Raw genomic sequence first — 18,412 nt, 5'->3', positions numbered from 1 at the left:
CCAACACCAAACCGTGAGCCCTGTAAACATGCAAGCAACATACAACTGAAAAGGTTGTATTGATTATATATTGTAGATACATATGTATATCCATATACTCAAGTAAATAGTTATATGTACCATGTGTGTCTGTGTAACAACAATTAGTGAACAGTAAGGCCATGAATGTGAAAGAGAACAGAAGGTGCATATGGAAGGGTTTGTAGGGGAAAAAGGGTAAGGGGGGATTTAATTATGACCTCAGTAAGCAACAACAGCTAAACAACCTATAGTCAGTATTGTAATTCAATGTAATTTAATCACTGATACATAACGCTGAAATCAAGTAAGCATGTTATGTAGATTTATTGCCATTAGAAGCTCCCATCCTAAGATTACAGAACATACTTTGAAAATCCATAGTCCTCTAGTCATGCTGTTCTAAGAATTGGGTTTTTCTAATAATGGAAAAATGTTGATTATTTTAAGTCTATACCTACTTCTTATAGTGGTTTTCCGTTTAAAATAGAACATGAAGATACTAGACACTCTCAGGGATGAAGCAATGGGCAATGTATGTGCTTACATCTCTAAAGAGAGCTGAGTTTAGGAAACAAAGCAATCCAGAATCACTCTATAGCCAGTGGACGAGGACTCTCCCTGGCTTCTAGATACTCCCTTCCTTTGATGCATCAGAATAAACTCTTTCTGCTGCATAATAGAAGCTTACCAATAGCAAGAAGAAAGGAGATAAGATGGAAGTCCAGGTAAATGGTGACTTCTAGCCTGGTTGGTGACAAATAATGTCTGAGTCTTCTTTATGAGCATGGTACACTCATAGGTGTATCATGACAAAAATCTCAGCACTGAAGAGGGAAAGTGTGCTCAGATGCAGTTTTGCTGGGTATATCAAACACAGTGTATGGCAGGCTCTATGCCCAGGGTAGCTAACCAACATAAATTCCATGTTTTGTTTTGAGGAGTCTGTTTAGTCTTGATATTTTTTGTCTTGATTTAAATTTTTATTGTTTGGGTTGGTTTTTTGAGTGTGTGTGTGTGTGTGTGTGTGTGTGTGTGTGTGTGAGAGAGAGAGAGAGAGAGAGAGAGAGAGAGAGAGAGAGAGGTGGGGGAAGGAGGAAGGAGGAGGAGGAGAGAGGAGAGGAGAGGAGAGGAGAGGAGAGGAGAGGAGAGGAGAGGAGAGGAGAGGAGAGGAGAGGAGAGGAGAGGAGAGGTAGAGAGAGAGCACACATGTGAACACAGGATGTTGACTTTTTAGGGAGGTGGAATACATCTGAAAGGTGTTGGGAGAGGAAAAAACATCAAAATATATTGTATAAAAATTTTTTAAGAAAAGAAATTATAACGATAAAACTTGAGAACCTCTGGCTGCCATGATACATGTATGACCAGCATATGTGGCACTTCTTACCACAGCCTTCCAGAGTGAAGGGAGCGTGCTTCAACTTCTTTCGTCAGGGTGCTAATCACCCTCAGATTTTACTCATTTTCCCCAAAACCCCATCCATTGTACTATGTGGCTTAATGTTCAACATGACCCTTGGAAGGACAGTCACTGTGTGGCAGGTTGTGTCTGTACTGGCCTTTCTTACTAATATAAACCTTGTCTTTTCAGTGAAGGGGAGCACTCCTCCATTGGTGGTGGGAGTGAAAACTTGTATAACCATTTTGGAAATCAATTTGGCAGCTTTCAGAAGATCGGTAATAGTTCTTCTATCTCAAGACCCAGAGATACCATTCCTGGACATATACCCAAAAGATGCCCCAACATTCCACAAGGACACTTGCTCAATGATGTTTATTCAAGCTTTATTTGTAATAGGCAAAACCTGGAAACAACCTAAATGTCTCTCAACTAAAGAATGGATAAAGAAAATGTGGTCCATCTACACAATGGAATACTACTCAGCCATTAAAAACAAAGACATCATAAGTTTTGCAGGCAAATGGAGGGAACTTGAGAATATCATCCTGAGTGAAGTAACCCAGATCCAAAAGGACATAAATGGTATATATTCACTTATAAGTGGATTTTAGCCATAAAGTACAGGATACTAGCTATAATCAACAGACCCAAAGAAGCCAAATAATGAGGAGGGCCCAAGGGAAGATGATTGAATATTCCTCAGAAGGGGAAACAAAATAGATATTGGAGGTAGATGAGAGGGAACTAGGAGGAAGAGGGGAGGGGGGAACAGAGCTGGGGGTAAGGAGAGGTCATATGTAGGGAGAACAGGGGATAGAGAAGGGAGATCAGCTGGAAAAGGCAATTTCTAGGCTGTCCTGGAGACGTGGGATGGGAAGAGGCCCTAGAGGGTCTATGGGAGCCACTCTAGCTGAGATTCCTAGTAGTAGGAGATATGGATTCTGAAGTGGTCATTTCTTGTAGCCAGGCAGAACTCCCAGTGGAAGGATAAGGACAGTAATCCACCCACAAGGCCTTTGACCCAAAATGTCTCCTGCCTGCAAGATGTGCAGGGACAAAGACAGAGCAGGGACTGAGAGAATGGCCAACCAATGACTGCCCCAAATTGAGACCCACCCATGGGAAGAACCAATCCCTGATACTATTAATGATACTCCATTATACTTCCAGACAGGAACATAGCATAATTGTCCTCTGAGAGGCTCCACCCAACAGCCAATGGAAAGAGATGCAGAGACTTGCACCCAAACATTAGATGGAACTGAATCTTCGGGAAGAGTTGGGAGAAGGATTGAGGGACTCTTAAGAGGACAGGGACTCCATAGGAAGACCAACAGAGTCAACTAACCTGGATCTTTGGGGGCTCCCAGAGACTGAATCACTAACCAATGAACGAGCACAGACTGGACCTAGGCCCCTGCACATACATATAGCAGATGAACAGCTTAGTCTTCATGTGGATCCCCAACAAACGGAGCAGGGGCTGTCCCTGAGCCTGCTGCCTGTCTGCCCGTGGCTCCCACACCCTGAAATGGACAGCCTTATCTGGCCTCAGTGGCAGAAGATGCACCTCATCCCACAGCAACTTGATGGTGGGGGGGGTTGACATTCAGAGGGAGAATTCTCCTTCTCAAAAGGGAAGGTGGAATGAGGGGAGGACTTGTGTGAGGGGTTCTGGGAGGAGAGAAAGGGCTGGTTGTAAAGTAAATAGATAAATTTTTAAAAAGTAGCACAATGAAGAAATGGTGCTATCAAAATTAGTTATTCTTAATGTTGGTTGTGTGTTCAAAGGCTTGTAACAGTTTCACTTCTTGGTACTCAGGGAGGGTTTCAGTTGAGTCAGACCCAGGAATGCACCTCTGCACCTCCCCACCTTCTCCCAGGTAGCCAGAGTTGAAAACCACATCATGGAGGAACGGTTCTCCATGTTTGCTGTGCATCTTAAGATTACCAGGAAGACTTGGAAAAATTCTTATTTCTAGGTCTTTTAACCTCCGAATTATTTTTACTCAATGGGACTGGAGTGAAAGTCAGGAATTTGTGGGGTTTTTATTTTTAATTCTTAGCCCTCTGTTCTACTCATTCCTGATAACTTTTGTGTCCCCTTCAAAGTTCAGGAAGCTTTTGCCTCAAATTTACCCCCAGCCCCAGAGTGATGTACAGAACACTGCAGTCGACCTCCTAAGAAGAGAACTAATCAGGAAGTGGACATTTAACTTGTATGATGTGAAACGGATCCAATTCATCGTGAGTAAAACTCAGGGTGTCCCTTGGAATAATCTAAATCAAGTGATTCTCTCTTTTTCCCTCCCAGAAGAAGCAGGAAGCAGCTGGAGTTGTTGATAGGCGTGACCAAAATGAGAACCTGTCTACGTTTGTCAGATTAACATTGTAGAGTGAATACAAGCAGTCAGAGCCACTGGATCAAGCCCTCCTGAAGCTTATACACTTTTTAAAAACTTGTGTATATTCTTCTAAATATTATTCCTCAGTAAGTTTCCATCGGTTATATTTTTTGTTTCATTTTGGTTTTGATTCAAGTAGTTATTTTTTGTGTCTGTATGTGCTTCTTTAATATTTATTTGTTTTTCAATATTTTTCATTCACCTTACATCTGGATCACAGCCTCCCTCACTCCTTGCCTCCCAGTCCTGCCTTTACACATCCCTCACCCCTTACCCCTTCTCCAGAAGAGGAAAGCCCTCCTTGGGTATTACCCTAACCTGGGACATCCAATCCTAGCAGAATTAGGCACATCCCTTCCCACTGAGGTCCAAGTAGGCAGTCCAGAAAGGGGAAGGGGATCCATGGCAGGCAATAGAGTTAGAGACAGCCCCTAACTCCAGTTGTTAAGGGACCCACATGAAAGTTCTGAGTAAGACATGCAAATATATTTACATTTTTATTGATCTATGACACTCTGATCTCCAGAACAAGAGTAAACAGTGAGAAAGTGTATCTCCATCCCATTTCAAGCCTTGGGGAGAGTTTTATTTTTTAGGTCATCTTCAGGATGCTGCTTGCTGTAGGGTTAGAGGTTTATCTTGTAAACACTCATTTATCAGATTAGATTAGTGAAATCATGGATTCCTAGCAATACATAATGGAGTTTTATTTTTATTGGATTATATCAACCTTAAAACGATGGTACTGTCTCCTTTTTCTTTAGTGAAGTAAACTAGATGAATTGACTATCAATGCATCTCCACTTGTCCATGGTAAACTGTTTAGTAACTTTGTTAATTTCTTTTACATAACTGAATGCGATCCGCAGTTCTATGATTTAGGAATTTTAAATTATTTTCAAGAGAAAAACTGTTGTGTAATTTCCTTGTTGAATGTTGTGTATCAAAATTGTGGTTCTTCTTTATGTGCTGCAGAATTTATTAATAAAAAAAGTCTTGTAGTGTTTGAATCTTGTCAGATTAACCATCTGGGCTTAGGGCTTCCTGGGAAAGTTTTCATGAGCAGATTTTATTTCCTAAATATGTGTAATTATATAAATAAAAGTTTAGTTATAGCATTTATGTTACAAGTTGCATTTATATGTTAAGATGTTGTATTTGTCCTTTGTTGACACTACTAGGTTCTAGTTTTAGAAGAGTCTGCTCATGCTACAGATTTCTACATTCATACCATCCGCTTGATGCCCATGTGTTCATTACTCTTTTTTTAAAGATTTTATTTATTTATTATATATATATGATGAGTACACTGTAGCTGTCTTCATATACACCAGAAAAGGGTATTGGATCCCATTATAGATGGTTGTGAGCCACCATGTGGTTGATAGGAATTGAACTCAGGACCTCTGGAAGAGTAGTCAGTGCTCTTAACCTCTGAGCCATCTCTCCAGCCCGTGTTTGTTACTCTTATGTTTAAGTTAGTGTTCTCTCTTTGTATCTCTGTGAGACCTGTGTGATGCCTACTAGTTTTCCTTCCTGTTCAAGTTTGTGTGCTCTGGTTTTTCTTGTTCTGCTTAATTGAACTCTGTTGTGCATTTTAAAAATTATTATCATCATTTCACTTTTCTTTTTTTTCCCCCGGTGATTGGCTCCTTTATTCATTAGGGGATGGTTTACAAGAAGTTATCTGAGTACTTGACTCACTCCTTATAGGTAATTCCCTCCCAGGAGAGCAGAATTAACATCAAAATACAGACAGCACCAGGCTCATCCACAACACTTACCCTTTCTGTCCACTTAAAAGACTCTTTTGTCTCAGATATAAATTGAGCACAACTATTACTATTAATTATTTGTAATTTTTAAAGTACAAGATAGACCTAACACCCAGTCCATCATTTTTGTCAACAAAATAGAACATTGTCATCTATCCTAACTTAAAAGACTTATAATTCTAAACCTGACTTATGTCCTGGCTTTAGATTGTATGCCATCTGAAAACCTTCCTCTCAAATCTGTTCTCTCAGTGTAAATAGCCTGGGTTGGCTATGAGACTATAAGTAGTCTTTCAACCTTGTCAGAAATCCAAGAATGACCAACATTATCTGAAGATATAGGAAGCCTAACACAGCCTCCAGAACTGAGACAAATTGTAGAGACAGCTGCCTCATCCATACAGCCCCAGTAAGTCAGGAATTTGGAGCATCAATCTTCAGTCTTCTGGACTAGGATAATCTGAAAAACAGGAATTATTAAGAACTCGCCTGTTCTGTCTCAGTAGAACTAAGCTCTTCTAACCTGTAAATTGTGTTCTTTCAAGAACAGTACAGGTCTTCAGGAGGGATTGGCAATTTCTGCCCAGTGGTGACCAAGCCACAATGTACAGCCTCACCTGGAGGTAAGATGCTCAGCTGCTTCTTCGAATTCATGAATGGGGAGCTGTCAGGAGCAGACTTGTCTCAACAACAAGTGAATAAATAACATTAAATGTCACATCTGTGGATTTCTGATGTTTTTGAAAACCAACTAGCTTTGTAAAGTAATCTGGACTGTTGTCTGTTAACTACTTTCAGCTATTTCTAATTTCTATGTCTTGAAAACACCCTAACAATAAACTTAGAGCCATGAATTTGTTATCTGGCCCTTAACTCACAGGCTTAATCATCTCAGATCAGTTTACAATGACAGTTATAGAAGGACTGAGTCTAAGCCCTGTACTTTTAAAATTTTTGTATCAATAGAAGAAATTTATACCAATAGAAACCTTGATTTTCCATCAAAATAAATTCTGTACCAAAATAAGAAATTATGCCTTCAATTTAGTAACAATTATAAAGATTTATACCAAATGAGATTATGGTCATACAATCAATTCTAGCTATTTCCTGCCTGTTCCAACTATGACCATTTCTAAATTCCCTAGAAAGACAACCTTAGAATAACCACCTCCATCCCCAAAGCCCAGGGAACTGGGACGAACTCTTCATAACTTCTTCAAGCTGAATATGGACGTTGAGATATTTTTGAAGGGGGGAGGTGGGGAAAATAGGGAAGGCCACACTAACAATTGTATTAGTCTCTAATGTTTGTGTCCTGACTGGATCTGGTTGAAAGTTCACATCTGACGTTCAAGCAGGTCAGTTCAGCATGTCTGACAAGGAGACTCATCAAGGCTGTATATTCTGTAATATACAAATCTCAAAACAAAATTTTAGTATCATCAAGATAACTTTTTTGTTTGATTTTTTGGAATCTAGTTCTGGGGAGGGGGTTCTCCCTCTATCAAATCTGATCCATATTACTCTGGAAGGTGTATAGACACGAATCACCTTTTCTAAAAAGGCAAAGACAAAACCTTTCTTCCAAATCAGCATTTCCTTGAGCCAGTAACCAGAAAAATCTTTCTATTGACCTCTTTCCCAGAGAAATAATATAACCACAAAACTCAAAATCACACCCATTTTGAAAGTTAAAACAATCCAAAACAAATGAAGTAAACTAAAATACTGTATGTGCCTATTCTTAGGCCTTTTCTATTTTGGTAAGCAGGATAATAACCCAAGATTCCCATGGAGCCACATGTTATACAGAATTTGAGTATCCTGTGAGGCATATTAGAGCAAAATATCTTTATACCATCTTTTAAAACAATTGATTCACACTTTTATCTATATCGGCTTATAAGTAGGCAATTAGTCAAAATTCACAGGATTCAATCCCAGAATTCCTGTGGAGCCCAGGAAAGATTTATATACAGATTGTGTCCAAATCATGTGGGGAATTTTGCCCGTGGTTCAGAACTAGGATAGGGAAAATTGTAGTCACTGACTTCAAGTAGAAAGGACAATGATAATTACCTGCTATAATAGGTGTTAGTTAATAATGTCTGTGGCTCCAGGCAGAGAGCCGAACAGAAAGATGGTATGTTGCTCTAATACGTCTTACAGGATACTCAAATTCTGTTTAATGTGGGCTCTACTGGAATTCTGGGTTTAAATCATTTCACTTTTCTTAGGAGTGGTGAGCTTTTCTTATTCTAGACTTTTTAGGATTTCGATGAAAACATTGCCCATTGCATTTTTTCCTCATAAATAGCATCCAGACATGATTTCCTGCTAAGTAACTATGTTCCTATTGTGAACTATGAATTGTTTTCTTTGTTATAGTTCAGCTCGGAGTATTGTTCTATTTCCTTTATACTTTTCCTTTGTATTGTTTGTTTGAGTACTTTTCTTGTTACAGTGTGTTTTAATTTCTTCTTGTAGTAAGATAAGAGATGCACTTACTGACTTGGGTCCCCAGCTTTGCTGAGGTGTGTTTTATGAACCCACACACAGCTGAATTTGGCAGGTGTGCCAAGCATGCTGCTTTTTGATAATTTTTGACTGAGTTTATTAGTTGTGTTGTTTTGAGCCTGTGAAGTCCTGCTAAAGTGATCTGATAGTTCCACAAGTTACTAAATGTGTCTGTTAAAATCCATACTTGGTTATAGTCTGATCAGTATCCTTCTTTGGTGGCATTAATTTCTGATTTATGTGTTCAAACCTCTTATTTCCTTGTAGATTGATATCTCCATCACTATGAAATGTCTCTCTTTATTACTTATGTATCTTGTTTTAACATCTATCCATCTATTAGGATAATTAAAGAGCCATTTTTCTTTTTTGTATTTTCAAATCCAGTCTTCAAATCTATGTGTATCTCATACAGGTAAACCACTGTAGAGATTTCTGACTTTGCATTGTTTTTGGTAATCCCAGTCTTTCATTTGGAATATTTAGTTCATTTACATTTTCTTGAAATCACTTCTATGTCTTCCCATTTGGCTCTCCTCTGTTCTCCTTGTCCCCTTGTACCAGGTTTTCATTACTTGGTTTCATTGTTAATTTGTTTCCCATGCTTTAACTTTTCTCTAATGACTCTTGTGGAGATGGCAGCTCACATTCTGGACATGGTAATCTGAAGGAGGTGATTACTTTTGATGTTTTCTGGATAATGCCAGGGCCTAATAGCTTTTACATTCAGTTTTTCCTCTTTGACTTCTTATTTTTGTGTTTTCATTCTTCACACAGTTTCCACTCCGAGGGACCAAGCGTCACCACCACCTTCTGAGTCCTCAGTACTTGCCCTTCAAGATGTCGGTGCTTTCCTCTCAGTCTTTGCCTCTGAGGAATGCTTATGTCTACCTTAAGTTGCTGGCCTAGTGGCAGCAATTGATCTCAGGGTCAGTTTTCATAAATTGTGCTCATATCACATTTCAAAATACAATATTCCACTATATCACCCAGCCTAGCCTAGAACTCATAATTTTCCTTGGGAGAGAGCTGAGACCTTTAGTATAGAGTTGAGATTATAATCATATACCACCATGCCCAGCTATGTCATGTTACTGTGGTTTTAAAATACTTTTCAATTTGAAAGAGCTTTAATACACATATTTTAAAAATTAATGCAAAAAGTAGTAGAGTTAATTATGGCATTTTCAAAAATAATTTGTTTTTGTTAATTCTCCTTTTCTACCTTGCCCCCCATTATTGCACCCCTTTGTGCCCTTCTGTCCCCAGTTGCCACGTTTCCACATTCACGTCACATGTATTCCACCTTCTTCCTCAGTACTTCTTTTCCCTGTTTCATAGCCTCCTTTCTCATTCTGTGGCCTATTACCATCCTCACAGCATACACAGATTAAATGAACATCAAATCTAGGATCTGCAGGTGAAAGAGAACATGCAGTATTTATCTTTCTGAACCTGTCATATCCCACTTAATAAAATATTTCTGCTTCCATTCATTTTCCTACAAATTTTATAATTTCGGTTTTTCTTATGGATGACTGGGACTCCATTGTGCATTCTGCTACATTTTCATTATTCATTCATCTGTCAATGGATATATAAGCTAGTTACATTTTCTTGCTATTACCAATAGAGCAGCAATGCAGATGTATATGTAAGTACCTCTGTGACAGAATGTAGAGTTGTTTAGGTGGATGCCTAAGAGGACATATGTTAGTTCTATTTTTAGCCCTTTGAGAAGTATGCCCACTGGTTTCCATAGTGGTTGCACGAGTTCATGCCACCACTAGCAAAGTATAAGGGGCCCTCCTAGCAGACTTTGTTGTCTTTTGCTCTCTGGATTACGGACATTCTGAGTGGTAGGAGTTGGCATCTTACCAATCCATTAGTTGCCAGGTTTTGTTTTTTCTCGTTGTTTAATTTTTGCAGTTGATTGTGTATTATGCTTGTTTGAAGTCTAGTTACCTCTTTCTCCTCTCCTATAGGCTGTCTGCTTGCTCTGTTGCTGGTTCCTCTGGCTGTGAAGATTTGTAATTGATGTAATTGCATTTGTCAAATTTCAGGGTTAGTTTTGTACCATTGGATTCCTGTGCAGGAAGCTCTTGTCTCTGTTTGTATCTTGAAATGGTTTTCCTGTTCTTTTTTTCCTAGAAGTTCAACACTTCATGTCTTAAGGTCTTTGATCCACTTTGAATGGCTTTTGTGGTGGGTAAGAGATATGGATCTAAGTCCATCCTTCTGCAGATGGATATCCAGTTTGTGAACTCTATTTGTTGAATAGGTTGCCTTTTGCCCACTTTATTTTGACACCTTCATCAAACTTCATGTGGCCATAGATGTGTGGGTTTATTCCTGGGCCCTCTGTTTGCTCCCCTTGACTACACACCTGCCTTTGTCACTGTCACTCTGAAGTGTCATCTGAGGTCAGTTCTTGGGACACTGCCAGCAGTGCTCCTTCTACTTGTGTTTTTGTGTCGCTTCTACATTCTTACATTTTCCCAATCCTGTGAATAATGCCATTGCAATTTTTGACAGGAATTGCTTTGAATCTATAAATTATTTTTAGTAAAGTAGCAATTTCATTATATGAATTCTACTGGCCCAGAAGCATGGAAGGTCTTTCCATCATCTAGCATCTTCCCGTTTCCCCTTTCAGTGTAAAAATGTTTCCATGTATGTCTTCCACTTGGTTAGGTTTATTCCTGGGCATTCATTCATTCATTCATTCATTCATTCATTCAAAGCATTGACAGTAAAATGCTTGTCCTAATTTCTTTCTCAGAAGTCTGTTGTTGGTGTATATGAAAGATAGTTTGTATCTTGAAACTTTAATGAAAGTGTTTATCAGAAAGCTTTCTGATAGAGTCTATAGTCTTTTAAGTGTACAACCACATCATCTATAAGTAGGGAGAATTTGATTTCTTTTTTATTTTTATCTCTTTTATATCTTTCTCATCTTATTTCTCTAAGACTTCAATAACTGTATTGAAGTATTCTGACTAAGACTCCAATACCTTTATTGAATAAGAGTAAAGAAAATCAGGCAGCCATGTCTTATTCTAGACTTTGAGTAAAAATGAAATGCTCAGGATATTTTTTATCATTGAGTGTAATGTTAGCAGTGGGTTTGTTTTGTATAGCTCTATTATTTTGAGATGTACTCTGTTTCAAGCTTCTTCAGGACTTTTATCATGAGAGTACCTTGAATTTTGTGAAATACATTTTCAGCATCTATTGGAATGGTCACAGGTATCACTTCAATTTTTTAGGATTTTGTTGGAGACACTTATAGATCAACAGTTAGCCTCTTTAGCTCTTAAATATGCACTGCTATTTCTTGTTTTCTATTATTTCTATTGAGAAATTATTAACTAATCTATTGATCCTTTTGAAGGTAATTTTTCCCTCTGATTAAATATAGTTTAAGTTTGTGTTCCAGGAATAGTTATCTTTACTTTTGAATTTTTCTTCTTGAGGTTTACAGAACGTAATGATCTATGTCTTAAAAACCTTTCATTATTTGGAATAGCCTATTTAAAATTGTTATACTATTTATTCGTGTATGAACACGAGTGTGTTCATATATATGTCTATGTGTTGGAAGACATACATATGTGCTGTGGTGTACCTGTGGTTGTCAGAGGACAATGTACAGAAGTTGATATTCATCTTCCAATATGGAGTCCCAAAAATCAAAGTCAAGTTGTTAGGGTTGGTGACAGGGGCCTTTACTTACCCTGGGCCATCTTGCAGCCCTGGAGTCATGCATTTTTATCTCTTCAAATATTGCTGAGGATTTATTCTCTGAATCCCTTCTGGAGACTCCAAGCACACATCTCTTGACTAATTCCACTATGGGCATTTCAACATCTATTCTTCAGTGTACTCTGCTCATCCACATCAGGATATTGGGTTATTCTACTTTTGAGCTTATACTTTTTATCTCATAAAAACCTGCTATTAAATCAGTACACTGAGTTATTATCTTGACCTTTAAAATATTTTAATATATTTTATTACATTCTTCAATTTCATTGACCAGATTAATTACAATTACCTCTCAGTCCTTAATTTCATAATCATAGTGTTTTTTTTTAAAAAAACATATGATCCTTAGAACATGAGCATTTATTTATTTATTTATTCATTTACTTCCTTACTATATTCTTGACACACATTTTTAGTGTAGGCTGACCTTGGCTGATCTTGCCCAGGCCTCCTGATACACTTAAAACATATAGTGTGCCACCAAGTGTAGCTTCTGAGTAATATTTTTATTGAAGTCTAGATATAATACATTTTTAAAAAAACATAGAGAGTCCCGACTATAGTTTTTCTGTAGCAAAATTTACCCTTTCTTCTCTGGGTAGACAATAAAGACTGGGCACATATACCATGTAGCTTAGGGTGTGGCTTAGCTCCCACTGGGTGAGGCTCCATGAACCTCTGCACAGCGGTGTTCTCGTGATGTAGCTGAAGAGTCCTTAATTCTCTCATTTTTTGCTCAATCAGAAACTCACAGCTTCCTTTTACGTCATTTCCCACCTTTTACAACCTCAGAGCTTAGGTGATCTTGGGTGAAATCTCCCATGTGGGTCTTTGAGACTTTTCCAGTCAAGAATTGCCCCCTTTAAATTTCCAGTGTTTCTATCTCAGTACTTCAAGACCCCAAGTTCTGTTGTTTCTCTCCCTCACTGACTTGTCCAGGCAAGTCAGAGTCTAGAACCAGAGCTGGCAGAGTTCAGCATAGACTGCAGCTGGAGCTCCTCCGATGTTCCCTGCGCGGACAACTCATCCTCAGAAATGCCTGGACTTTAGCCTCCCTTCTTGGTTGCTCCAGCAGGTTACTGCCAAGTGTAATCGGATGTTTTGTGTGTCTTCTACATCCTCCTTTGAGCCTGCTCATTGGCTGCACTAGAGTATCCAAAGCCACTCTATCATACTCTAGAATGGACCTTCATTTTTCACCTTGCCCTTTCCATTGAAGACAGTGTGTTAGTAACCCCTGAACTCCCATCACTCAGGAAGCAAAGACAGGGGAATTGCTGCAAGCAAATTTCAGATGAAACAGGAGGGCTACATAACAAGATATTATCTTTTTAAAAGCCCAGCTTTCTATATGTTGTTGAATAAAGTTGCTTAACAATGTTAAACTAAATTCTTATGGCAGACAGATTAATTTTGGAAAAATCTAGTAATTCTCATTTAAAGGAAAGAGAATTTTTAATGTTTGTAATTTAAATATGGACTTTAAATTTTTTAGAAGTTACCAGTAATATAACAAAACCTTTATTTTGCAGGAAGTGGATCTTATTTAACACACAGGAAACATGTCATCTTTTCTTCTCCATCCTAGGCTTATTGTTGGCTCTGTGGTAGGAAAACACCTTTCTCAATGCAGAGATGGGGAGTGTGGAGACAGAAAGTTGTCTGCTGGCTCTGGTCCTATTTCTAGGTCTGTGTAGAGAAGTAGTTGAGATCCTGCTGTCCTTATTAAGTGAGAAGATCCCAGACAAAGAGCACATTGGCAGTTAGGTAAGCCTCTGGAGTGTGGATGCCAAGTCAGAATCATGAGTAAGTAATAAACCCCAGTACATGTAAACAGCCAAAAAACCAGAAGATTGGAGCCAACTCACCAAGTAGGTTATTTTCCTATGAATAATGGAATCCTGTGTCTCATGTCATCCCTTATTTAAAGCATCCCCTCCATGCCTGTTTATATTTTTTGATTGTGTATTCTTGCAGTGTACAGGAGTGGACCAAGGGATTCATATATGTGAAAATACATACTCTGTTATTGCTAGGTTACATACCATTCCACCTACTCCCCTCTCATATGCATTAATATGTAAAGCACAGCTTCAGTAAGGGCTTGGGCCACTCCTGCTAGCGCAAAAGAAGGAACTAGAGATTTCTGACTCATCAAGTCATCCTGGCCAGGGAATTCCAGTGCCATTTCAGGCTCTGCCACCAGCATGAGCTCCCTAGCCCCTCCCAATTTCACATCCTCATTTAACATTTGGAGCCTTTCGCATATAACACACACACACACACACACACACACACATACACACTTGCATGCCACACAAATACCAGTTATATCTACTCTAAAAACATCTAGCCATACATACTTAGACCATAGACACACACACCATATACACTCTACATATAACATATACACATATACATAAACACATGATACATAGTACACATTCACAATATAGTATATACACAATATACACACATACATAGATAAGTATTACCATATACATATATACATATATACACATACATAGATATGGCAGGTAAAATGGCTCAGAGGGTAAAGGCACTTGCTGCCAAGCATGATAACCTGAGTTCTATCCCTGAGACCCACATGAGAGAACCAACTTCTACAAGTTGTCATGTGATCTCTCTGCACGCAAGCAATTGTGTGTGAGCACATACACACACACACACACATATACACACTCACACACATACACATATACACACTCACACACATACATACACTCATATAGACATATGCACTCATAGACACTCTCACACATACTCTTACTATTTTTTATTTGTTTGTTTGTTTGTTTTAGGGAATCTTTATGTCTTACTTGTTTCACCCTGCTCCTCTGTTGGTACTTGGGTGTCCTTAATTCTCATACACAGATTCAACCAGCCACAGATCAAAGTGCTTAAGGAAGAGTCCTGCCTGTATTGAACATGCAGTTTTAAAACTGTCATGGTTCCCTAAACAATATAGTACGGTGGCTTTACAGAACATTTACATGGCATTGTTAGACATTTCAATTTTTGAGGATCTCACTGTGTGGCTCAGTTTGGTCTCATCTTCAAAACTCATCCCAGATGTGAGGCTCAGAGGTGCACCACACCCTGTGCTGTAGAAGAGTAACGGACACGGGATGGGCACAGGCTCCATGCAGACATGCAGCTTCTGTTCATCCACAGCTCGAAGTATCCGCAGAGCAGCTGCAGGTACCCTGGGGTGCACGCTGAGGAACACAGGTCTTTGCTGCTCTGTGAACGTGCTATTTCTCTGTACCTCCACAGTCTTCTTGTATCATGCATCTTCCTGGAAGAAAGAGATCTACTTGTCTGCCGCTTGGCTCTTCCTGTCTGTTTATGGTGATCTACTTATTTTTAGTAATCTCTTTCTCCCATGCCTCACCCTCTGTTCTAGTCCCAGCCAGATGTGATCTTTCTTCCTTTATAGTGCTAGAACACTGGACTTGCATCTCTCTTGGGACTGTTAGTATAATCTGTGTTGAAGAAAAGTTGCCTGTGTGCTTCTGTTATCCCTCTTATTACACAGACAGCTTTTTGAGGTAAAAGAACTGTGGAACTTTTAAATCCTTAGCTGTGCTAACCGAAGTCTTGCAAATACTAGTCAGCTAATAGATATTGATTAGGCTGAGTGATGATGATGATGATGATGACGATGACGACAACATGTGATTCCTGTTTTCTCATTGGGCTACAACAACATGGCATTCTGTCTCTTCACATTCCTTTAAACAGTCACTTGAGGAAAATATTTGCAAACTGCACAACAAGGAGTTAATATTTAGAATAAATGAGGAACTCAAATAAAACAATAGTCAAAAATGAGAATCAAATTTTTAAATGGCTAAGAGACAACTTTCCTTTGAGAATCTCATTCCCTATGCTCTTGGGAATGGCTCCCTGCTCACACTATGCTTAAAATCTATATTAAAATCTCTTATTAAACTCCAACCTGGCTTCAGTAATACAAATAAACCTGGGCAAAAGACTTCAGTAGACATTTCTCAGAAGATGACCATGTGATTCGTACGCAGAAGCAAAAAATGGAGTGAGTCCCACTAACCATCATAGAAATGTGTGCTGACACCACCACCTCACTCTAAGAACGGCTGTTCCCAGAAGACTGCTGGTACTGATGCAGATTTGGGGAAAAGTGAACTTTCACATACAATGTTCACGGGAATGTGGGTTTGTTAGTGAGTCCAAAAGGAAACCTGAGCTGCTATATGCCCCAAAAGTCGTCACACTGCAGTCACACATACATACATTATATACATTGCATACATTGCATACATACATACATACATACATACATACATACCTGTGTCCATGGAAAAGAGACCTCTGGATCCCCATGGTTTTTTGCAGTGCTACTTACAGTAGCAAAAGAACTGAAGGAGTGTTAGTGCCCTTCACACAGTAAACGAGAAAGAGAATGTGGAATATGTGTATTCCACATAAACCAAGGAATACTACTCAGCCATATAAAATGAAATCTGAACATTTGTACCAGCTAAGGCATGAGGAGCATCAGGGAATGTGGCAAGGCAGAAGAGTCGGTTCCGAGGCATAGCCAGGAGGACACCCTGGCATGCAGTTGCACTATACTGTGATTATAACTAAAAGTAGTAAATTATAACTTTAAAAATGCCCAAAGAAAGGATTTTTAATGTTTTTGCCACAGAGAAGTGATAACTCTTTGGGAGTGTGTGTGGACTCTGACTTGAGTATTCCACAGTGTGCATGTGTATTGAAGCATATGCATGTATGTATAATTTTTGTTAATTAAGGAAAGATCTTGCCATATTAGTAGTCATTTTTTCTCTTAACCTTAGGAAGCCAGCCTGAATCATGGTATTAGTATCCTGTCATATTTTTGTTTTGCCTATTTTCAAGGGGAGGGCACAAACGTAGTGGAGACCACCTTAAGTTTCTGTTCATCACACACACCTCTCTCTGCCATCATCTTCTACAAAGCATTGGAAATCCAAATTCTCAGGCCCCACTCCAGACCTGATGGTCCCAGAAATTCTGCAGCCCTAGTGAGGACACAGGAGCTTAAGGATCATGGCTACTCTTAACTGGTCTTTTAATTAAAGCTATATCATAAATGATCCCTCTGCTTTGTGTCTTGATTAAACACACACACACACACACAGAGAGAAAGAGAGAGACAGAGAGAGAGAGTGAGAGAGAGAGAGAGACAGAGAGACAGAGACAGAGAGAGAGACAGAGAGAGAGAGACAGAGAGAGACAGAGACGGAGATTCTGCTAGCTGCCATTACCTTCAAGTAGGTGAAGAACCTAGAAGGAACATAGGTGTCCAAGTTTGCCCTGTCTGGGCTCCCATGCTGGCTATGATTTCCCAGGGTCCCTTGCAGGTGAAATATATCAAGAATCCTGTGTATAAATAGCCAACCAGATTGGGGACTCCAACAACTGTCTGGACTCTGCATTTATTGACCTTGTTACTCTTGTTGTTGCCAAGTGAGAATCAGTGGACAGTTTTCATAGGATAGATAAAATAATTATATGATAATATACCTCCTATGACTACTTAAAGTTGATTAATCTTGGGATTCACATTGAAACAATTTGTTTTTTAGTTAAAGAAATAGAGATCCAGTCACAACAAATTTCTGTTATAATCAGAAATTGCATTTAAAAGAAACTGTATTTGTAGGCAGTGCACGGCAAGGGAAGTTGGATATAAACACCATGAATTTATCCCAGGACTAAATACGTAGTTGAGGTGCTGAGTAATTGGACTTTTCTGTCCTTTCATGAAATTATAGCTACAAAATCAACCAATCTCCACCCAGAGTTTCCTAAGTCAAGAAGTAATTTAGCAAATGTCTGTATACGTGTCCAATGTTGTTCCATATGTGTGTGTGTATTATACATTCATATGTGTATCAAGTTCACCTGTGTGTGACATATATGCAGATACACATACATGTGGAAGTCATAGGTTGACAACATACGTGTGGAAGTGATAGGTTGACATCAGATGTCTTTCTGTATCTCTTTCTACTTTACTGAGATGAAGTCTCTTCCTAAACCTAGAGCTTGCCAATTCTGACTAGCTTGTCCACTTGCCCAGGGTGCCCACAGTCTCTGCCTCTTTCTTGAGTGACACTATAGGCAATTGTCATGCTTGCTTGCTCTAGGGACCTTAATCCCAGTCATGATCATACAACTAGGGCCATTTCCTTGGCCCAGATTTCCCATAAAGACTTTAACATTTTTTTTTCTCTCTCTCAGGATCTTGAATACAAGGCAAGGTTAATAATCACAAGATTTTCTGTAAGCTTTGGCCTACAATGGTCATGAGAACCTTGATTGCAGTGCTCGAAGGTATTGTTTAGTAAATGTGCTTTTCAATCATTTTATTACCATGGAAGGGAAATAAACTGAACTCTTCCTGTCCATCCTCTATGACTAACAAGGATCATCGGTTATCTCAGTAAGAACTAATTCCCAGCAAGAAC

This window comes from Grammomys surdaster, unplaced genomic scaffold (assembly GCF_004785775.1).
Source record: "Grammomys surdaster isolate TR1022 unplaced genomic scaffold, NIH_TR_1.0 328, whole genome shotgun sequence".
In the NCBI taxonomy this organism is placed as follows: Eukaryota; Metazoa; Chordata; class Mammalia; order Rodentia; family Muridae; genus Grammomys; species Grammomys surdaster.
This window is presented reverse-complemented; position numbering follows the sequence as displayed.